Source organism: Rana temporaria, chromosome 8 (genome assembly GCF_905171775.1).
Source record: "Rana temporaria chromosome 8, aRanTem1.1, whole genome shotgun sequence".
Classification (NCBI taxonomy): Eukaryota; Metazoa; Chordata; class Amphibia; order Anura; family Ranidae; genus Rana; species Rana temporaria.
In genome coordinates this window covers 96,717,425-96,742,474 of record NC_053496.1, presented here as the reverse complement: position 1 = coordinate 96,742,474, position 25,050 = coordinate 96,717,425, and positions in this window count along the sequence as shown.

Sequence of the window (25,050 nt, the reverse complement as noted above, 5' to 3'; positions counted from 1 at the left end):
AGCTGATTTCCTGTTAGTAAAAGACGATTCACGCTTTTCTGTCTGTTACAGCGTGATGAATGTGCTTACTTCATTACGAATGGTAGTTTTACCAGAACGAGCGCTCCCATCTCATAACTTGCTTCTGAGAATGCGTGGGTTTTTAACGTAGTTTTAGCCCCCACACGATCATTTTTTACAACCCGAAAACCAACATCGTTTAAAACGTTGTTAAAAAATGCAGCATGTTCGAGAAAAAAAAAATGTTGTTTTCAGAACCCGAAAAATGATGTGAAGCCCACACACGATCATTTTAAATGACATTTTTTAAAAACGTTCCCCTTAAAATATATAGTAGACCCACAGGCCTGGTTTCCTTGATATTAAAAACGGCCGTGTGTACGCGGCATTAGAGTGTTTTGAGAAGATACATAATTTTTACTACCACAAGGCAACCAAGCCATAATAAGTTATAGTTGGATTTTGTATACAGAAGAGATTTGAGTCTATGAATAAGGGCATGGTAATGAATTTTTTATTAAAAGCGACTTTAACAGATATAGAATGACAGGGTAAAGAACTATGCTCCTCAAGAGATTTTTCTAGAATAGTGTAAAAGGTATATCTTGTGCAAATAATTGTCACAGTTCTTAAAACGGCCAACCACTAAATACACATTTATAAACTTATCTGCCAAAAGATTTGTAATTCTTTCTAGCCACTTCTAGTGTGATTCATATACAGTAAATCTGGCAGAAAGCAAAAGTTTAAGGGCATAACTGTTTTCTCTCTTTCACACCACTAGTGGTAATGGTTAATGCCCTCTTATAAAGCGATCTGAGGTGGATTGCTTTTCAGAGGACAGTATAGCAGTGGCTGGCAGGCATTCAAGAGGTGGTACTCTGTTACTTGTATTTTTAATTGTTGAACTTCAATTTTGCATTGTAGGGTCATTCCACAACTGTGAGTCAAGCTTTCGGCTCACAGTTGTATTGTAGCTCATTGGTGCCACCTGTCAAACTGCAGTTAGAATTTAGAATTTATAGTTACATAGTAGGTAGGGTTGAATAAAGACAATAGTCCATCCAGTTCAACCTGGGAGTACATGTGTCCGTGTCCATAATCATTTCCCATATCCCTGTATGTTGTGTTTTTTAAAGAGAAGGTAAACCGTGATGGGTTTTACTTCCTCTTTATTTCCCTGCAAAGGTAAAGCATAATAGGCTACTATGCATCGTATAGTAGCCCATTATGTGTCACTTACCTGAAACCGAAGCCTGCGATGTCACCGCTGTCCCCACTGGCAGCGAACATCCATCCTCACCCCTCTTCCTTCCGGGGCCACGAACTCCGACTCTTTAACCGGCCGGAGTCGCGTAAGGTCACTTCCGCGCACGACTTTTTTAGAAATGGCAAATAAGAACAAAAGATGGTCAGGACAGCCGCACTCCAATCCAACTGACGCATTTCACACTAACTTCAGTGTTTACTCATAGCTCAGTAAACACTGAAGTTAGTGTGAAATGCGTCAGCTGTCCTAGGTTCCGTTGCTGTGACTTGTAGTGCCTGTTTCCAGTTTTTTACATTAAAGTTATGTTGAATTGGAGTGCGGCTGTCCTGACCATCTTTTGTTCTTATTTGCCATGTGCATTGCTAGCACCCTCAGTTTCTGAGAAGAAGATTTGCACCCAACAAGACCTGCCTGGAGCGGCAATCTCAGTCTCTTTATAGATTTTTCCTTTAGAAATGGCACGATCGCGGTTTCTAAAGTGCACTAGTAGACATGCTGGTGCATGCGCCGTAGACATCGGCACGTGGCTCTATTGTAAATATCTCCTAGACCATGGAGGTTTAGGAGATATTTCCAGCACCTACAGGTAAGCCTTAACCACTTCCAAATATGGGCACTCATACACCCTCCCGCCCAGACCAATTTTTAGCTTTCAGCGCTGTTGCAATTTGAATGACAATTGCGCGGACATGCTACACTGTACCCAAACTAAATTTTTATCATTTTGTACCCACAAATAGAGCTTTCTTTTGGTGGTATTTGATCACCTCTGGGATTTTTATTTTCTGCAAAAAAAATAAAAAAATGACCGAAAATTTAGAAAAAAAAAAACGTATTTTTTTTATTTCTGTTATAAAACATTGTAAATAAGTATGTTTTCTCATTCACTGATGGGCACGATGGGACTGCACTGACGGGCACTGATAAGGCGGCACTGATGGGCACCGATGAGGTGGCACTGATGGGCACTAATATGCTGCACGGATGGGCACTGATAGGCGGCACGGATAGGCGGCATGGATAGGCGGCACAGATGGGCATGGATAGGCAGCACAGATTGGCACGGATAGGCGACACGGATTGGCACTGATAGGCGGCATGGATGGGCACTGATAGGCGGCATGGATGAGCATAGATGGGCACTGATAGGTGGCGCTATCGTATGTTTTGTACTAATGGATGCCAATCAGTGCCAAACAATGCCTGCCAATCAGTGATGCCCATTGTGGGCACTGATTGGCATCCATTGCGGCACTGATTGGCATCCATTTTTTGTGTCATTCAAGTACCATTCAGGGACACCCACTTTCCAAAAATCAGCTTGTGGTGTAACGAATCACAGCACAGTGATTGGACACAAGAGGCGGGATTTACGATTTCTCCAATCACAAGCAGGGGGCAGGATTGTGCTCCTCCAGGCATTCCTGGACAAGTACTGTCAGTGAGTAAAGCTGTGATGTGGTGCCCTTTTTTTGTGGGCATCAGATTGGCCTGTGGGGTGGCTGTGTCAGTTTTATTCCGGGACACTGTATTGTCCTGGAATGAAGGTGCCCGGGACAGACCTGCAAAATGCGGGACTGTCCCGGGCAATCCGGGACACGTGGTCACCCTATTGTCACCTTGTTACCTCACATGCACTATACCAAACAGATAGTTTAGTCTGTGACCAACCCAGTATGCATGTGCAGTGGTCACCTTGCTGTATGTTAGTAGGTGAACCTGTTTATTGCAAATGAGTTTATATGCAGCTCCTGTCAGTAGTTAACCTGTCTCCTATATTCTGGGTTCTGTAGCTAGTTTTATTTCAGAGCTCAGTAACCAGCATAAGCTAGAGCCAGGTAGTTAGAGCTCTGGTTGCATGGTAGGTTAGAAGTTACTAGGGAATAAGACACAAAGTAGATAGGCTGATTCTTAGTTCCAGTTTCACACCACTGCAGGGCTGGACTGGGACAAAAATTTGGCCCTGGACTTCATCCAGACCGGCCCACTTTAATTCAATAAAATGCTTTTTTACACTGAGGCATTTTTTAGGTGCTTTTGGGCTAAAAATAGCGCCTGTAAAGCGACTGAAAAACGCTTCCGCTGCAGTTCCAGTGTGAAAGCCTGAGTGCTTTCACACTGGGGCGCTGCCAGGGCGTTAAAAAAAGTCCTCCAAGCAGCATCTCTCTTTTAAAAAACGGCCCACTGAGCCATCGGCCCACCGGGAAACTCCCTGTAGTCCCTATGGCCAGTCCATCCCTGCACCACTGTTTCTGCTGGTGAGAAGCTAAGATCCAGGCCAGCTCCAGGACAATGGTTCACCATTGCTTATCTTGTCTTTAGGTCTTCGGCATCGAGACATATGCCGCATCACAATCATCCCCTGTAACTGGACTTTCCTCCGACATACATCTAGAGATGTCTTTATTAAAGGAGAAATAGACATGGGCGGGGGGGCGCCTATTGCTTTACCACTACAACTTTTTTTTATTAAATACAAAAGTCAAGAACATACTCACAAACATAAAATAGAACAGGCATATAAAATCACAACGGCAGCTATGAGGCAATGTCATCTGACCATGTTTCGGGGCTCTAGCTAACAGCCTTAACCGCCAGTGTATACAGTATGTAGCCTAAAGCCTCTTACACACCATCAGTCCATCCAAAGAGAACGGTCCCAAGGACCATTGTCATCGGTTAACCGATGAAGCTGACTGATGGTCCGTTGTGCGTACACACCATCAGTTAAAAAAACGATCGTGTCAGAACGCGGTGACGTAAAACACAACGACGTGCTGAAAAAAAAGAAATTCAATGCTTCCAAGCATGCGTCGACTTGATTCTGAGCATGCGCGGGTTTTTAACCGATGCTTTTGCATACTAACGATCGGTTTTGACCTATCGGTTACCAGTCCATTGGTTAAATTTTAAAGCAAGTTCTCATTTTTTTGACCGAAGGTTAAATAACCTATGAGGCCTACACATGATCCTTTGGACTGATGAAAATGGTCCTTCAGACCGTTCTCCTCTGGCTATCCTATCGTGTGTACGAGGCCTAAGGCCAGTGCAAATTATAGCGGTAGCTCAGCTCTCAGTGGCTAAGTGTGGCACAGCACAAAGTATATTCTGCAGCAATCACCGCAGCTAATTACTGGCTGTGCAGACACCAGTGAATAGCTGCGGGTGCCAGAAACCTGTCATAATGAACAGGGCTGGTGGCCGCACCTGACCGCTGAGTGCCACAACAGAAATCTCTGGTTCTTGCCGCTACTATTCACACCAGCTCGTATTGCCAGTGTGAATATAACCTTAATCACCGGTGTGAATGTAGCCTGAGCTTAGATTCACACTGCTGCAATGCAGCACATTGCATGTGATTCACACAGGAATCGCATCACATTCCTGTGCAAATCACATGCAATGTCTGTATGGCTCAAATTGCACCGCATCCGCACCAAAATTATGCATGATTCAATTTTTTTTTTTTTTTTTGCTGCACTGCAATCGGGTCGCTTGGCTGTGTGATCCCATTCAGGCAATTGCACTGCGTTTTGTGAGCTGATCTGGGGTGTCGTTAATATAACATTGACTCCCACAGCATATTGCTTTAAAGTCGGGCGATTTCAATGCTCAGGATTCCCTGCATTTCCCACGTCGCATATACTGTATGTGAACCGAGGCTCAAGGGTTCAAATCACTATATCATTGTCTGTGCTGCAGTCTCACATGTTCCGGGATCTGGTGTTCCAGAATGCATAGAAGAATGAAAGGTCATATGTGCATTTACAGTTAGTAGCTTAGCAAATGTGCAGATCTTCTGTAAGAAGTATGCTTTTGGGTGCTGACAATTTAGTATATTGTAAACCACTTTATAGATCACCTTGGAGCCTAGATCGTTTTTTGGCTTTTTTTAATTACGGTATAACCCCTCAAAATGGAGAGGTAAACTGGTGTTCTTTGATACAGATCAGTTCTCCTCTGACTGCCATTAAACTGCACACATTGAACCACAAACCACTGCACTGTGTATACTATGCTGCACATTGCACGTCCTAGACTCCTGAACCCTGTATGTATTGGGAATATTTATTTCTAACCATTTAAACAGCAGGCACACTTTTGCTTTTTTTGTTGTATACCCTGATGTATATAGGGTGCAGATGTAAACCACTGTTCTATACTGTAGATCATTGGACATGCACTAAATAGTAGATGAGAATTTACAGTTTAAAAAAAAAATCTCCCTGGGGGCTAATAGTTCCTTTTCGAGTGTTTTTGCATGTGTCCCTTACGTCTCTTTACACAAAGTTCCTAAAACACCACTGTGGGAATTGCGGCCAGACATCTGTACATTTAATTAAGGTCAGATCTTGTATCAGCCCTAAAAGCAACAGCTATGCTAGACTATGTTGTAAGTACTGCTGCTTCTGGCAGAAACTTCAGATATGCAGACTTTGCAGCTAATGCTCACATTACTCTTAATACCCACATTACTCTTAATACCAGGTCTGACTGAGAGACTCAAAATATACTATTTCACATCAAGCAAACTTAAAGTTTTCTGTCTTTCTTGTGCATTTTCAGTTTTATCCGCATGTAGCATTCTGGTGTTTAGGCAGGGTTGCTCCTAAATTTACATGGCGGCATAGCTATCTTGTCTAATTGTTGAGGATCAATTGATTTCACTCTAAGTCTGTAATTGCTGTAATTCTCTTTTGCCGCTAGGTGGCTGGGCACTTGGTGGCATTAGATAAGACAAGGGCACTGCAAGGTAAGATTATGGGTATATGGGGTATTTTGGCCAATGGGCAAGGGTTTTCTTAACCACCGGGCCATAGCCAAATGATGGCTACTGAGCGGCTCGATAACTCTGGAAACTGAGCAAAAAAAAATTTGGGCCCCCCCATGCAATTTTGCTCTCCACCTGCTCTGAGAAATACAATAAATATCAGCTAGACTGTATCAGATCGGGCAGTGATTGCGGTTGGTTGGGAGAGGTTACAGCATATCATTACAGCTCACTGATTAGTTGCTAAGGGTTATAGCACATGATTTCTTCTTGTTGATTGGTTGATAGAGATTACTGTACTGTAATACTTCTCACTGATTGGTTGCTAGAGGTTACAGCACATCATCTCTTCACTGCAGAGGGTCATAATATACATATAAATGCCGCCTTTATTTACATATGAATGCTGCCGGCCTCAGCTATTTACATATGAATTGTGCCACTATTTACATATGAATGCTCCCAGGGTCTGCAGGTGAGTCATCTGTACACAACAATAGGGCAGAGCTGGACAGCATTAATAGCAGCACTTCACACTGAGATATCAGGACACAGCACGTGACTAAAACTTCAAGGGACAAGGGAATTTAAACTGGGAAGTATGAGACAGCTGCTTTGTGCCCCACAACAATGACAGGGCCCAGACCTAATCCCGCCAACCCCCTGCCTGCTATCCCGCCTGAAGTTGCGGTGCCTGTGTCCCCGCCTGAAACTTTTTTTTGCCTACTAGGATCCTCGAATGGATATAGAGGAGAGTGGCCTGCAGATGAACATGTACAAATTACATGCATCACCTGAGGCTAGTCACTTCACTAGATATGTCAGGGAGGAGATAGGAACCAGCCTTGCCAGTATCGCCGCTTTCCTGTGCGTATGCGCAGCAGAGCGGCGCTTTGGCGCATAGGTGTGCGCAAATCAACGAAACGGCGCATGAGCACGGGTATAGCGTGTGCATAGTGTGTAAAAAGGGGGGGAACTAATGCGCAAATCTACCTAACCACGGGCAACTAGGCTAAAAAATATTAAAATTACACTAATAAGCAGCAGCCACGACTAACAGTGCTCACGCACCAACAATATATGAAACAAGGGTGGATGTAGTGGCGCTTACCAACACAATTTTTAAAAATCTATATGCTAAAAAATATATCCACACAGCAAATGTATAAATCCAGAAGGCTAGTCGGTCAGAGCCATCACCTGCTGTGGGAAAAAAATAAATAAATGTTCCACTCAAAATGACGTCAAGGAATACCACCCAACACTAAGAGTTAATGTGGAAGGTAATGAGAGTGGTAAATACTGAATCCTAATAAGGTAACCAAATGTGCCAACCTCCGCACAATGAACAAAGACAATCACCATGCATGATGATAATACAATCAAATAAGTGAAAATCCCAATAGTGATTCATCCAATTTACAAGTGCATAAAAAAAATATATAATATAAAAATCAGTGTGATACTGAACAAAGAGGCAATCAATGAGAAAAAACAATCCGTGCAAATTTTTTTTGAAAATATATAACTATATAACATGCGCAAGTGGGCGTGACCAAAAAAATATAAAAAGTGTATAAAAAATGAGTTGGTCAATAATAATTCCAAATGATCATTGGAAATCCCAGTGCAGTGTTCAAAAAATGTGTCCAGTGCACAAAAAATGAATTTTCAGTCCACAGAGATTCCAAACAATAATATTCTAAAGTGAAAAAACAGTGCTCCAATCAATCCTTCAGTGCTTGATGCTGATCATGCATAAGTGCTTGTAGATACCACCGTTAGGGCTTCCCCCAGTGTCTGGCAAACAGTGTGTTCCAGCCCCTTACCTTAGGAGGGCTTTAGGTAAAGCCTGTATGTATACGATCCCACAGTCAGCCTGCTGATTCACTCCCATATATCTCGGCTTCAACAAGGGTCAAAACAATGTCTCTCCAATAAAAAATAAGGGAAGGGAAGCCTCCATAGTATAACATCTTTAGGATTTATTACATAAAAAACAAAGTATCACTCACAAACATCTGACGATATACAGCATGTAGTATTCTTGTGTCTCCGCTCTGCGGCCGCGAGCGGATGACGTCACCAGCGGCTCTCCACGTCCTCACGCGTATCGTGACAGCCAAACGTCACTTAATCATAGGATGGGCTGTGTGAGTTCCCTTGTCGGCCTATAAAAGGCTGCTCCGCTCCATGTTCAAGTTGCTGGTTTATCTCTCAGCTTCCTTTTGTTGCTTGCCTCTGTATCCTGTCTTGTGATTAGAGATGGCCTGGCAGTTCGCCTGGCGGCAAACTTTGCTCGTTCGCAGTTTGCCGAACAGGCGGACATCTGGCGATATTCGTGCCTGTCCGCAATTTTACATTAAGAACTTTGACCCATGACACATCCATCAGGTGGTACAGGACAGTCAATTGAGACATTTCCGCACATGGACATACCCCCTACCTTATAAATACCTGATCTAGTGGCCATTTTACATTCTGCTTTTTGTCAGTGTAGGGAGAGGTTGCTGTGTGGAGCAGGGACAGGTTGTATTGAAACAAATCGCTAGCTAAAAGGTCCACAAAAGTCCTTTTAAGGACTGGTATAGGTGTACTATTGTTTGATGTGCAGTATATAGGGGTGTACATTTATAATATACTTTCTAACATAGAAAGCATATTATAGTGGATTTGTATTGTGCACTGTGCAGCATTGTGACTGGTGTATTTGGGTACTGACGAATTTTTTTTTCTGTTTTGCTGCTTTACCTCTTGTTACACACAGTGACAAACGATACTGGAAAAAAAGTTTTATAACTGGTGTGATACATTCTGCTTTTTGTCAGTGTAGGGAGAGGTTGCTGTGTGGAGCAGGGAAAGACTGTAGTGACACAAATCGTTAGCTAACAGGTCGACAAAAGTCCTTTTAAGGACTGGTATAGGTGTACTATTGTTTGGGGTGCAGTATATAGGGGTGTAATACACTTATAATATACTTTCTAATATAGAAAGCATATTATAGTGTATTTGTATTGTGCAGCATTGTGACTGGTGGTGTATTTGGGTACTGCAGAATTTTCTTTTCTGTTTTGCTGCACTACTTCTGCTACACACAGTGACAAATGTTACTGAAAAAAAAGTTTTTAACTGGTGCGATAAACCAGTGGCCCCCCCAAAATGACAGATTGAAGCGGGGTATTATATATACCTTCTTCCACATATACTGCGCTTCTCTAGAGACTATTGTCACAGGGTCATTTAAAAAATGACAGGCAGAGGAAGAGGCAGGGGTGGTAGGGCAGGAGCACCAGGCTGGAGCCAAAGTTGAAAGTGGCACAAGGTGCGTTCGATTACGTCAAAGGACGCACCAGACTTGGTTGAGTGGCTCACCATATACCCTCTGCTTGAGTGACAGGAATCATTTTCCGATCCATCAGAAGACATTTCCGATGCGCAGCCATTCTTGGCATTGGATCAGGAAGAGGAGGTAGCAACAGCCTCCACTCAGCAGTCTGATGACAGTACCCAGATCAGCCCAAGGAGGTTGGTCCTGCTGTTGCTGCCTACTCCGAGATCTCTAATGTTAGTGGTGGGGAAGGTGACGTCGATGATGATGTGTCTACAGACATCACGTGGGTTCCCACAAAAGAGGAAGAGGAGGGGAGTTCAAAGGGAGAGATGGACCAGCAGATAGGGAGGAGAAGCAGGCCGAACTTACATTGCACAGGAGGGACAAACCAGACTGCTAATGTATCAGGAGCGAGCCATCAACCATGTACGATCACATCTGGCACTCCCAGGACGCCAGCCCATGGCTTCGCAGTGTGGGCTTTTTTTAACGTGTCCACTGCTGACAATAGTGTTGCGATCTGCAGCCTTTGCAGTCAACGCATAAGTCGCGGTAAGCCCAACACTCACCTAGGGACGACCGCCTTAAGAAGGCACCTGGCCTCCCATCACCGAGCTCAGTGGGAGCAACGCCATCAGAACCCACAAAGCCACACTCCAGGCTCTCACCGTCCAGCCTCTTCTCCTTCTCCTCTATACTCACAATTGTCCTCCACTCCACCTTTCATCATGCCGTCCTCACGTTTTTCTGCAAAAAGGCAGGCTTCCGTGGCCCAAATGTTCGATCGTAAAAAAAAAACGATGACGCCGGATAACCCTCTTGCCCAACGGTTGACCGCTGGCTTGTCAGAACTGATAGCCCGCCAACTACTGCCATATAAACTGGTGGACTCGGAGGCCTTTCAAAAATTTGTGGCCATTGGAACACCACATTGGAAGGTCCCAGGAAGGAAATATTTCTCACAGAAGGGCATCCCAGAGCTATATGGCCATGTTCAGCGGCAAGTGAATGTATCTCTGGCACACAGTGTCGGTGCCAAGATACATCTGACCACAGACACGTGGTCTAGCAAACACGGGCAGGGAAGGTATATAACTTTTACTGCCCACTGGGTGAACCTTATAACGGCCGTCAAGCATGTAACCCGTGGCACCCATGTAGATTTGGTTTTACTGCCACGGATTGCATGCAGGCCTGCCTCTTCTTCTCCTTCACCTCCTACTCCATCCTCCCTCTCCTCTTCGGCTGACTCCTCCTTTTCCGATGCTACCGTCTCTTCCGCTGCGCCTCCCAAGATCCCCAGAACCTATTCCACATGCCAGGTGAAACATTGCATGCTGTGCTGCGTCTGTTGTGCCTGGAAGACATGAGCCACACTGGTCCTGCACTCCTTTCAGCTTTGCGTTCACAGGCAGATCAGTGGCTAACACCGCTCAATTTGACAGTTGGTAAAGTGGTGTGCGACAACTGTGCCAATCTGCTGAGCACGCTGAAACAGGGCAAAATTACACACGTGCCATGCATGGCACATGTCTTGAATTTGGTCGTGCAGCGATTCGTTGCCAAATACCCTGGGGTCCAGGACGTTTTGCGGCAGGCCAGGAAAATCTCGGGCCATTTCAGAAGATCTTACGCGGCCATGGCTCGCCTTGCTGACATTCAGCGGCGACACAACCAGCAAGTCAGATGTCTTATTTGTGACTGCCCGACACGATGGAACTCAACCTTGTATATGCTTGATGGGCTGCTCCAGCAGAAATGTGCAGTTAACGACTACCTGTACGAACTCTGCGGCAGGACAGGTTCTGGGGAGCTTGTTTTTTTTTTCACCGCGCCAGTGGTTGCTCATGCGCGACTCATGCAGACTTCTGTGGCCATTTGATGAGATCACCAAACTGGTCAGTCGCAGCCAGGACATCGTACCTTACGCCTTCTTTCTGGAGCGTGCATTGCGTCGTGTCATTGATCAAGCCATCGAGGAGCAGGAAGATGAGGAAGTCGCAATGCTGGATGAATTCCCAAGGGGGGCTACTCCACCTGAGACAAGTCAACAACGGGAGTCTGAAGAGGAGTCAGGAAAGAATGGTGCCGGGGCAGATGAAGAGGAGCAAGAAGAGCATGTTTTAAACCTTTCTGGGATCCCTGGTGTTGTCCGTGGATGGGGGGAGGAGAACGAGGACAACGATTATCCTGAATGATGAGCAGGAGCCAGGCGACTACACCGCTTCCAGTTTAGTGCAAATGGGGGCCTTCATGTTCCAGTGTTTTAAGAGGGACCCCCATATAAAAACCATAAAGGGCAAGGACCAGTACTGGGTGGCAACATACTTACAAAAAATGGCCGAAATGTTACCACCATCACAGAAGGCTATCAGAATGCAGCACTTCCAGGCCTTGCTTCGAAAAAATGCTGCATTCTGCTTTTGCGTGCGCTGGCAGGGGATTTCCACTCACCAGAGAAACAGTTGCGGGTACCAATCCGACAGCGCCTGCAAGAAGAGGGCGGTTTGAAGATGTGTTGGTCACTAATGATATGAGATCATTCTTTCAGCTGACCCATTGACAGCTGTCCTCCGGATCCAGCATCAGGGAACGCCTAGACCGACAGGTGTGCGACTACATCGGGCTAAGGGCCGATGTGGACGCACTGAGAAGTGATGGACTACTGGGTGGGCAGGCTTGACCTCTGGCCAGAGCTTGCACAATTTGTAATGAAACTGTTGGCTTTCCCCTTGTCCAGTGTCCTGTCCGAAAGGACGTTCAGCGCAGCAGGGGGGATCCTGACCGATAAGCGCACTCGCCTAGCTCACGACAGTGTTGACTACCTCCCATTTCGGAGGAATTCTCGGAGGAATTCAACACAGGTGACCAGTAGACCAGGTTTGATTCAAATTCCTCATGACAGGCCACAAATATCCGCCACCACCCATAACAATTCATTGTCCCTGTCTTAGGTAAATACAGCGGCATAAAAGGCTTTTTTTGTCCGTTGAATGCCTAATTTTTGGGGCCTGCACTTATTTATCCTGTGAATGCCTAATGTACCTCCAGCCACAGAATACAAAGTTGTTTGCTGTCAGGTGAACGCCTGTGTGCTAATTTTTGGGGCCTGTAATGGCCGACACTTATTTCTGTATCCGGTTTTTCGCTTAATACTTCTGGTAGGTCAGTGTCCATGTTGTGGGACTATTTGTGCACAGCTAGTAAGTATTTTATGACCTGCAGGTTTTTAATGAACTGGAGTAAGAAAGAGATCTCCTTTTTCTCTGCTTACTGCTCCCAACACTGTTTTGTTTCACTTCCAGCCTCTTGCCTGACCATACAACCAGTACCTGGTAATCTCCAGCATGTTCCTCCAGTGTATCTCAAATTCAGAGACATTTTTGATAAAAGAAAAGCTCATTGTCTGCCACCACACCAATCTTACAACTGCCCCATTGAACTTTTACCCGGCTCTGAAATCCCCTTTGGTCGTATATATCCCGTTATCTGAAACGGAGTTGGAAGCCCTCCAGGTATACATTGACAAGAATCCAGAAAAGGGCTTCATCTGTCCATTCTCTTTGCTGGCTGGAGCCGGTATCATGTTTGTCAAAAAAAAAAGGCTCCTTTAAGACCTTGCGTAGATTACAGAGAGCTCAACAAAATAACCATTAAAAATCGGTACCTGCTCCCGCTTATTCCAGAGCTGTTCCAGCGTTTCCAAACCGCCCAAATCTTTTCCAAATTGGACATACGAGGCGCTTACAATTTCATCTGGATTCATGCTTGTGACGAATGGAAAACCGCCTTCAGGTCCGGATTCGGACACTTCGAATACTTGGTGATGCCGTTTGGGCTATGCAACGCCCTGGCCACCTTTCAACATCTGGTGAATGACATTTTTCGAGAATACCTTGATACCTTTGTAATCATTTACCTGGACGACATTTTTATCTTTTCCGCCACCATTGAACTGCACCAAGCTCATGTAAAGAAAGTTCTCACAGGCCCAGATTCACGTAGGGCGGCATTACATTGAGCGGCGTAGCGTATCGTATTTACCCTACGCCACTGCAACTTAGAGAGGCAAGTGCAGTATTCACAAAGCACTTGCGTCCTAAGTTACGGCAGCGTAGAGTAAATGTGCCGGCGTAAGCGCGTGTAATTCAAATGATGACGAGGTGGGCGTGTTTTATGTAAATTAAACATGACCCCACGTAAATGACGCTTCGAAAGAACGGCGCATGCGCCGTCCGCGGACGTATCCCAGTGCGCATGCGTCGAATAGAATGCCTAAGATACGTCGAACACTGCCTACGACGTGAACGTAACTTACGCACAGCCCTATTCGCGTACGACTTACGTAAACGACATAAAAAGATACGCTTGTTCCGACGTCCATACCTTGCATGGGCTGCGCCACCTAGAGACCAGCTTTAACTTTACGCCCGGCGTATGTCTTACGTAAACAGCGTAAACAGCGTAACTAATTGCGACGTAGGTACGTACGTACGTACGTACGTACGTACGTACATGCGTTAATCGGCGTATGTTGCTCATTTACATATTCGACGCGGAAATCAACGGAAGCACCACCTAGCGGCCAGCGTAAATATGCACCCCAAGATACGACGGCGTAGGAGACTTACGCCGCTCGTATCTTGGCCAAATCAATGCGTAACTGATTCTATGAATCAGGCGCATAGAAACGACGGCGGGCATTCGGACTTACGACGGCGTATCTGGAGATACGCCGTTGTAAGTCTTTAAGAATCTGGGCCACAATTCTCAGCATGAACTCTACCTTAAGGCAGAGAAATGTGAGTTTGAAAAGACTGTTGTCCAGTTCCTAGGATTCATCATTTCCACCGAATGGACCCACAGAAAGTCTGAGCAATCTAGGAATGTCCGGCCCCTGTGGATAAAAAAGGGGTTCAGCGGTTCGTAGGTTTCATTAACTTCTATCAAAGATTTATTAAAGAATTCTCGTCTAAGGCTAAGGGGAAGTACCATTCGGATGGCGCCACCCTTGGGGCTGCTTTTGCTGATTTTGTGTTAGTAAATGTTTGGTAAGAGACGATTCGCGCTTTTCAGTCTTTGTGCTTTTCCGTCTGTTACAGCGTGATGAATGTGCTATCTCCATTACATCGCTAGTTTTATCAGAATGAGCGCTCCTGTCTCATAACTTGCTTCTGAGCATGCACATTTTTTTTACGTCGTTAAAGCCTACACACGACCGTTTTTCACGACGTGAAAAACGACGCGAAATAATAGAGCATGTTCTAAATTTTTAATGCCCATTTTTCACGTCATGAAAAATGCTCTGGAGCCCACACACGATCATTTTAAATGACATTAAAAAGAAAAAAATGTTCACGTCATGAAAAACGGCCGTGTGTACGCGGCATTAGACCTCGACAAGCCCGGTGGGCACTTTTTTTCTCCAGGCTCAACTTTCACATCTCATACAGACCTGGTTCCAAGAATGGGAAAGTGGACACACTCTCCCGGATGTTCCCGGAGTCTCCTCAGATAACGGAACCCAGAACCATTCTATCCCCGCAAAATTTTTGTTTTCTTACCCAGTCTGGTCTAAGATCTGCCATCAAACAGGCTTCCAGCCACTGTACTGAGCCGGAGGTATCTTCCTTGGAGAAGCAGAACGACTTGCTTTGGGCTCGGAATAAAATTTTTGTCCCACTGGAAGTAAGACCTTTGATCTTAAAGACTTTCCATGACCATAAACTAGCAGGTCACTTTGGAGTACAGAAAACCTCTGAATTAGTATCCCGTTCTTTTTGGTGGCCTGGTTGGAGGCAGGGCTGTAAGGACTATGTTTCTTCATTCATCTCTTGCCAGCATAACAAGGGGTCGAATGCCAAATCTTGAGGTCTGTTGAGACCTTTACCCATGCCTGGAACGGCCATGGAAGGAAGTCTCTATGGACTTTATCGTTGATCTGCCATCCTCTGAAGGGTTCACCACCATTTTGGTCATTGTCGATCGTCTCTCAAAAATGGCACACTTTTTACCCATAGTTTGCACTCCCTCTGACCTGGATACAGCCAATACATTTATTAAAGAAGTAGTGAGGCTCCACGGGGTACCCGATAATATTGTTTTCGATTGAGGCGTCCAATTCACCTTCAAGTTTTGGAAAGAGCTCTGCAAATCACTGGAAATCAAAGTATGTCTCTCTTCTGCATACCATCCCCAAAGTAACGGCCAAACGGAGAGGACAAATCAAACTTTAGAGCAATATCTTTGCGGTTTCTGTTCCTGCTCCCAGGACGATTGGTCTTCTCTTCTGCCTTATGCGGAGTTTGCCTATAACAATTCCATACACACAGCTACCTACCAAACACCTTTTTGGCCTAATTGCGGGTTTCACCCCTCTTTTCTCTCTAATTCCATCCCTGAAATCTCAGTTCCTGCTGTACAAGATCAGATAACTTCCATCCAGTCAAACTTTCAAAGGATCCAGGAAACCATGTAGAAGGCTCAGGACCGTTATAAAAAGCATTATGACAAGGGTAGAAAGGGGAACCCGGCTTTCAAGGTAGGAGATGAGGTTTGGCAATCCGCCACCAATCTCAGACTATCTTGCCCTTCACGGAAATTGGGCCAGAGGTTCACTGACCCATTCAAGATTAAAATAATTGTGAATCCTGTGGCTTTTGAATTAGCCTTACCCGGTTCCTACAGGATACACCCTGTGTTTCATGCGCCCCTGCTGAAACCAGTGGCCCCCAGTTCTTTTTTAGGAAGAGAAGAACCACCTTCCTCCTCCAGTCGAAATTGATGGTGAGAACGAGTTTGAGGCGGAAGCTATAATGGACTGTAGGAAGAAGGATAGACAGTTCCAGTACCTGATAAAAGGGAGCGGCTATCCCCCTGAAGATAATTCTTGGGAACCTTCAGGTAACTTGCATGCCCCACGTTTGATCCAAGCCTTCCACAAGAAACACCCGGAATTATTGACAAGATTGGGTGTCCAGATGCCGCCCCTTGGCGGGGCACTGTCAGAGAAGAAATAAGAACTAGCCTTGCCAGTATCGTTGTTTTCCTGTGCGCATGTGCAGCAGAGCGGCGCTTCGGTGCATAGGTGTGCACAAATAAATGGAACGGCACACGCGCATGCACACTGGTGCGAGCATAGCATGAGTTCCCTTGCTGGCCTATAAAAGGCTGCTCAGTTACATGTTTAAGTTGCTGTTTTATCTCTCAGCTTCTTGTGTTCCTTGCCTCTGTATCCTGCCTTGTGATTACCCGTTGTGACCTGGATTGACCTTGACCTGCTCTTATCTCCTCCTGCACCTGACCATCAGCTTGCGTTCGGATTTCTGCTACCAGTCTCCTGTACTTGACCCTCAGCTTGCGTTTGGATTTCTGCTACCAGCTCCTCGGTGACCCTCACACAAGACCTGCCCAGCCTGCTGGTGGCTCGTGCCTCTTTGTGCCCTTCACCCTCTGTACCACCACCAGGGGTGGAGTGTGCTTAACCGCAACAGAGAACTGCTCTCCGCATCTCAACCTCGGTGAGTACCTCTCTGACAGTATATGTGAGGGTTTAAATCACTTTAAAGCTGAATCCCAGGATTTCTGCTACTTTTGTAAAATATGCAGGCATGCCATCTTGTGAATTTATCTCTTTAATTTACATCTGACAATTTTATGGAGCTCTAGAAAGATTACTGTCACTAGTTCCAGGGCGCTGGACCTTCTGGTCTCAGATCCCTCAGCTGCAGAGTTGCATCCAGCTGATGTGCCGCTCTTCCTCTCCTTCTGCCCAATCACAGAGAGCTTTGAATTATGTGAACTAATTCATTAAATACAAAAGGTTCTGTAAATGTGTAGCGGGGGGGGGGGGGGACAACAGCTTTATATGAGCACGCAGCAACTATCTTCTCCGAGCCCCAGAGTGAATACTTCAGGAGCTCCATAAAGCTGTCAGATGTATGTAACGCTACCCCCGAAGGAGCCGCTGATTGTTGTTGGGATCGGCGTATTAAGTTACCTTAGTGCTGTGTAGGGGTGCAGTTGGAGAACAGAGTATTGAGCTAATGTCCAGGCAAGAAATAGAGGTTTTCCAATGCTTTATTTTCAGGCCAACACGGCCAACATCAAATAGAAAGAAAAGGTTGATGAAGAAAGAGGGAGAACTTTGCGGTATCAGGCCTGGATAAGAACCGAGCAATCCTGCTCTCAGTAGTACCAAATTACAGTTTGTCGCCACTCTAGCCAGAGTGGGTGAAGTGCCCCCGGACAGACTCCTGTCAAAAGCCTGGCAGCCGAAGTGTCACTTTAAATTGCTGGGAGGAACAGATCTTTCTCACAGACCTGGCTCTAGGCCTCTGCCACAGGCCGATTACTTGAATGAGCTAAATGGACAAATTGAGCGAATCCTCCCAGTAGGTTTTAGCATAGGTCACTGGATGACAGCAAAGCATACCTGTCAGCATTCCGGTCACCAGATCCCCGATTGGTTCGTTTAAGCCCTGTTGGACAACCTGCCTCCGGGTTCTCCTCAAGCCGACCCCCCCAATCGAACGGCATCCAGCCTGGGATCCTCTTACTGGGTCCCCAGTTCTATTAAGTCACTGGGGCCCCTCTCAGCAACATAGAGCTCCACGTAGCATTTGACCCCGGCCTGGAAGGCCATCGCCGGGGTCCATTGGATGCGCGCACCCTAAAGGTGGATGCCGCACCTGGAACCTGGAACCCGCGGGAAGAACTAATAAAGATGGCGTCTACCACAGATATACCCAGCATGCCCCACGAGGGAAAACTCCTCTAATTGGCTGCTGGGGAAAATGCCAGAACCCCTTTAGCGCCACCTGTCGCCCAGGGGTGGAAACAACACCCCTGGAGCGCAGGCTGACCTACAGGACATTTCTGGAATGACAGCAGCCCAAATTTGACAAATTGTGAATGGGAGCAAGAATAACTCTCCCATTCCCCACTTACTTTAGCGTAGTGCCCATACTGGAAGTTAGGGGGTGCTACATACTTCCCCCACTTGAATTGACACTGTCCCCAGTGTCCTAAGCATTCAAGCCTGAATGCTAGCCTGATACCTGCTAAACCAGACAGAAAAAAAAGGAAAAGAAGAAAGAATAGAATGTACACATTGCATTACAGTATTGACATCAGTTAAATAACAGGAGACATATAAACATACACAACCCTATCTATCTAGCTGCCCATTCCCCCGCAGTGTTGATAGTAGGTGGGTCCAGAAAAACCTGTATAGGAAAGATATAAAAGCACACAAAATACACAATACACATCCTAATATAGCAATATAATTTTCTATAAATGTACAACCTCCAAGGTCAGAATTGAAACTGCACGCTCACGTCTGAACGCAAAATTTCCTTTCCTCCCCAAGAGTCCTAAAGGCAAGTGCTGTAAAAGAAAGAATACTCTGTTGCAAGAAATATAAAAGTATAGGAATTAACATTTTTGTCCTGCATAGTAACGTTGCAGAACACTGTGTGTCAAAAATGGCATCTACAAAAGTTTGGGCACCCTGCAGAGTTAATATCTTGTACTGCCCCCTTTGGCAAGTATCACAGCTTGTAAATGCTTTTTGTAGCCAGCCAAGAGTCTTTCAATTCTTGTTTGAGGTATCTTTGCCCATTCTTCCTTACAAAAGTCTTCAAGTTCTTTGAGACCTCTGGGCTGTCTGTCACGCACTGTTCTTTTAAGGTCTATCCATAGATTTTTAATTATGTTGAGGTCAGGAGATTGTGAAGGCCATGGCAAAACCTTCAGTTTACGCCTCTTGAGGTAATCCCCCGTTGATTTTGAGGTGTGTTTAGGATCATTATCTATTTGTAGAAGCCATTCTCTCTTTAACTTCAGCTTTTTCACAGATGGCATCAAGTTACCATCCAAAATTTGCTGAAATTTTATTGAATCCATTTTTCCTTCTACTCGTGAAATGTTCCCTGTGCCACTGGCTGCAATACAACCCCAAAGCATGATTGATCCACCCCCATGCTTAACAGTTGGACAGAGGTTATTTTCATTAAATCCTGTGCCCTTTCTTCTCCAAACGTACCTTTGCTCATTCCGGCCAAAAAGTTCTATTTTAATCTCATCGGTCCACAGAACTTGTTTCCAAAATGCATCAGGCTTGTCTATATGTTCATTTGCAAAGTTCAAACGTTGATTTTTGTGGTGAGGACGTAGAAGAGGTTTTCTTCTGATGACTCTTCCATGAAGACCATATTTGTACAAGTATCTCTTTATAGTGGAATAGTGTACCACAACTCCAGTGTCTGCCAGATCTTTCTGGAGGGATCGTGCAGTCAAATGTGGGTTTTGAATTGCTTTTCTTACAATCCTGCGAGCTGTTCTGTTTGATGTTTTTCTTGGTCTTCCAGATCTTGCTTTAACTTCCACTGTTCCTGATGACTGCCATTTGTTAATTACATTCCGAACAGAGGATATTGACATCTGAAAACGCTTTGCTATCTTCTTATAGCCTTCTCCAGCTTTGGGAGCGTCAACTATTTTCAGTTTCAGTTTTCTAGACAACTGCTTAGAAGAACCCATGGTGCTGATTGTTGGGGCAAGGTCAGATGAGTCTGGGCATTTAAAACCTTTGAGATTGACATCACCTGGTCTTCCCAGACGATGATTCAGAACAATCCATGACACTGGCAGGTCTCAGCTTTGCAAAGGGGGCAGTGCATGCTATAAATTCTGCAGGGTGCCCAAACTTTTGCAGACGCCATTTTTTTGTTTTCTGTCATTTTGAAAGTGTAAATGATGGAAATAAAATCTAACTTTTTTGACATATTATAAGAATGTCTAATCTGTAATTTGATGCCTTTTGGAGATTTTTCCATCTTTGGCTTTGGCTTTGGCTTCGTTATGCACATCAATACAACTTTTTACCTGGGGTGCCCAAACTTTTGATTCCTACTGTATCTAGAGTTTTCCTTTTCCCAACATGTACTGTATTTGTTTGATAAATGACTAGAGTTCTGTTAAGCCATTACAAGTTTTTCAGTGGGACAGCTTTCTTCAAGTATGGGGAAAAATGCTTGTACACTGGTTTGTCCAAGGCCCATCGTAGCTTTAATTCATCACTTCTGCAGACTGGTATGAAGTTTAGCCAATAAAGATCAGCCAAGTACATTTGTTATAACCTGAGAGAGCATTACTTCATAAATATGACCATCTGGCTGATGCTGGGTGTTCTTATAACATGTACTCCATCACAGTTGGCAAGCATTTGTAAGAACACAGGGAAACCATGTCAAGGCACTGCTGCAGTTTGGAAAAACTTTGAATGTTGCTTGCAGTTGGTAGTACTGTTTCCTTGAAGTGTGAGCTATGTAAATGCAGGTTCTATAGTTTATTGACAATGGAAAATCGAGATTTTAAACCTGTCTGGTTACTTCTGCGACATTGCTGCTCCCGCAATTCAAAGTGTGCCCCGGGGTCCTGCGAACTAGACTAGAGTCCCTGAAAACATTCCCCCGGGCGAGACATTACGGGGGGCGACATTCCGTGCCTCTATGTTTGATTTCCCCCGCCATGTTTGGTGTCCGGTGCCTGGCCTGTGATTGGGCGTATTGGCGTCATGTGCGGCGTGGGGCTGGCCTGTCTGGCATATGTGGATGGCTCTTCTTGCTAATCATTGGAATATTGGAAACGAGGTCTAATGTACTAAATAGTCACTATGTCTGCGATCTTGTGTTTACCTCCAAGGAGTTTTTCAAAACGCCAAACAAAATCGTTTGCTCATATATGTTGTTTCGAGTGTTTTTTTAGTGCTGGAGATATACTGGGTCATGTGCAATTAAATCGTGAGAGCCATAAAAATTCTGTTTTCACTGGCACACATTAACATTGGCCGCCCATGTGATGTAGGGCGGTGGTGCTGGTTTATTGCTTCCACAGAGAGTTATTTTCCTAATTGTGTGAATCTTGTGTTGCCTGACCAAAAGTGTTTATTTTGAACATTATCTTGGGATCCATGAGTTACCATGGTTATTTCATATGTTTTTTTCTGGTGACAAAGCATTATTTATTATTATTATTAGGGAAAGCTCAGGTGTGATTTCTCAACATGACACTGGCTAGCACTTGGATCAGACTTATCCTGAAGATCTACAGTACTTTGTGTACAGTTTTTATTGTGTAAATTGTATGTGCTACAATCATTTATTTTGCCCGCCTTTTATCTAAATATCTAAATCCAGAAACTGTCTTTTCTAGGTGGGTTGCCATTTGTATTTTATTGGCAAGTTTTTCCAATACAATGCCCTCTTATGCCGCGTACACACGATTGGAAATTCCGACAAGAAAACCGTCAAATTTTTTTACGACGGAATTTTGGCTGAAACTTGTGTTGCATACACACGGTCGCACAAATGTGTTTGGAAATTCGGACCATCAAGAACGCGGTGACGTACAACACTACGACAAGCCGAGAAAAATTAAGTTCAATGATTCCGAGCATGTCTAGGATTTTTCTGCGTCGGAATTGCTTACAGGCAATCGTAATTTCCGACAAGAATTTTTCCCTTTCGGGAAATTTGAGAACCAGCTCTCAAATTTTTGCTGTCGGAAATTCCAACAGAAAATGTCAGATGGGGGGGCTACACACGGTCGGAATTTCCGGCCAAAAGCTCACATCGAACTTTTCTTGTCGGAAATTCCGATCGTGTGTAGGCGGGATAAGATAGTTATCACAAGAACAAGTGTCCCAATTGCAAAATTTTTCCTATGTTCTAAAATTTTGGACGTAGACAGCAAAAAAATTGTAACAAAGTTTCAAACATTTCTCCACTCTATCCAAAACTAGAAAAATAGTTTTCGCCTTAGGCTCCATGCACACTGGGCTTAAAAAAACATATGTTCTTTTTGGAGTAAAAAACGTCCATATAAAGCATTTTTTGTACAAAGTTTAGACGAGTTTAGGAGAGTTTTACATTTTTCTGCCAGTGAGCTCCAATCAGAAACGCAAATGAGAAGGGTTTTTTTTCCTGCCTCTAAACGTTGTTCTCAAAAATATGCCTGTAAACGTGTGTATGGACACATAGGATAACATTGAGTTGCTCCTGTAGAAGCAAAGTTTTTTTATGTGTGCATATTTATGTGTGTTATTTTTTCCAGTGTGCATGGAGCCTTAGATATACTTTAGGGTTTGTATATAAAAAGATTGAGAACAAAAATTGCCCATTATCCATAGCAATCGGCTGTGAACTGTAATGCCTGCAGTCCAGGTTTGAATATGAAACAAGGATTATAGCAAACTTGGTTTTCACACATCAGCTACTAATGTTGTTTCCATAGGTGTGCACAGCCTACTGAATTAGGGTGTGCACCTCAAAGCTCAAACACATATGTGTGTGCATATGTCTTTATACTGACGGTGTCAGTAGGGCAGTGGGCGGTGTCGGTAGTTATTATTTTTATGATTTTATACAATTAACCGCTTGCCGACCGCCCACCTTAGTTTTACGGCGGCTGGTTGGCTTGGCTGCGATATTACGTGATTTTACACTTCAGCCACTAGTTGCTCGCCCCTGGTGCCAATGCGCGTGCCCGGCGGGTGCGATCACTGCCGGGCACCCGCGATCGCTCGTTACAGAGCGAGAAGCGGGAGCTGTGTGTGTAAACACACAGCTACCGGTCCTTTCAGGGGGAGAAATTACTGAACGCATGTTCAAACAATGTATGAACAGCGATCTGTAATTTCCCCTAGTCAGTCCCACCCCCCTTCAGTTAGAACACAACTAGGAAACATTATTACCCCCTTCCTCGCCCCCTAGTGTTAACCCCTTCCCTGCCAGTGACATTTTTACAGTAATCAATGCATTTTTATAGCACTGATCGCTATAACCATGCCAATGGTCCCAAAAATGTGTCAGAAGTGTCCGCCATAAGGTCGCAGTACCGATAAAAATCGCAGATCACCGCCATTACTAGTAAAAAAAAATATTAATAAAAATGCCATAAAACTATCCCCTATTTTGTAGATGCTATAACTTTTGCGCAAACCAATCAATAAACGCTTATTGCAAATTTTGTTTTCATGAAAAATATGTACAGGTGTAGAAGAATACGTATCGGCCTAAACTGAGGAAAAAAATGTTTTTTGTATATATTTTTGGGGGATATTTATTACAACAAAAATATCAGGGCTCTAAACAGGGGGACTTTGTGGCACACAGGGTTATTAGGGTGTGCCAAGGCACACCTGGCACACCCGGTGTGCACACCTATGGTTGTTTTTTTGATGCTTCCCCAGATCCATAAATGAATACCAAAAATGTTGTGCCCCTAGATATGCCTTTCATTGCATCCTTCGGTATTACTCCATGCTGCAGCCTGCATTTTACTTTTCATTCATAAATGATTAAGACCCCCATACACACTATTGGATTTCCTGCAGATTTTTGTCCTCATATTTACCAAAACCATATAAAATGAGGACAGAACTTAAAGGATCACTAAAGGATTTTTTTTTTTTTAGCTTCAATTGCCTCATTTCTTTTTCTGAAAGCGGTAGAATGATGGGCTTTACCAATAAGCTGTAATTTTGTTTAGTCTGTTCACAGCACAATCTCCAAAATTGGATTTTGGCTTCCTCAGGTAAGTTTTATCAAACTCCAATGTGGCTTTTTTTTTATGTTTCTGTGTCCGCTGTGGGGTCCTCCTGGGTCTCCTGCCATAGTGTCTCTTTTTAATCATATGACGACGTATAGTGCAAGCTGACACAGTTGTACCCTGTGCCTGAAGGTCAGCTTGAATTTGTCTGGAAGTTGATGAAGGTTCTTTATCCACCATTCGAACAATCCTTCGTTGAAATCTATGATCAAGTTTTATCTTTCGTCCACTTCCAGGGAGATTAGCTACAGTGCCATGGGCTGTAAACTTCTTGACAATGTTGCACACAGTGGACACAGGAACATTAGGATCTCTGGAGATGGATTTGTTACCCTGAGATTGTCCATGCTTTTCCACAAATGTGTTCTCAAATCCTCAGACAATTCTTTACTGCTCTTTCTTTTCTTCATGCTCCATGTGACACACACGACAGAAAGGTTGAGACAATTTTTCACTATTTTAACTGGTTGCAAGTGTGATTTCTTATTTATTTTCTTATGGTTGAACTTCATGGACTTGTGTCTTTCTTTCAACCTGACTAACTATGTAACTATGTAATTTCTATATTGTCTGCACCTGTTAATTCATACAGGTGAGTTTTATTACAAATTACAGGAGCATCGCAAACATAAAATGCAATTACTTATTACAATTTTGAGACAGTGCCAATAATGTTATCCACATGGAATGTGTCAGATTTGGCTTTTTGTTTCTCCACTTTTTTGTGTTCTACCAATGCAAACAAAGGAAATAAACATGAGAATGGCTAAACATTTGAAATTGCAACAACTTTCTTGGCGAAGTGGTGCATTATCTGACAGAAATGCAGCGGTGCCAATATTTTTGGCCATGAGTGTAAATCCAAACCAAAAATAGTTATTAACTTAGAGTTATTAAAGGGATGTAGTATCCTCCCCCCCAAATAAAAATGTTTAAAAGTTGAGCATTTGACATATTTTTGGTGAAAACTTGAACTAAAATTTGGGACTCTAAAAAGCTTAAAAAAAAAGAGTGTTCCTAATTAATGTTAACGTTGGTCTATTAATTTAAAAGTCAGAGAAA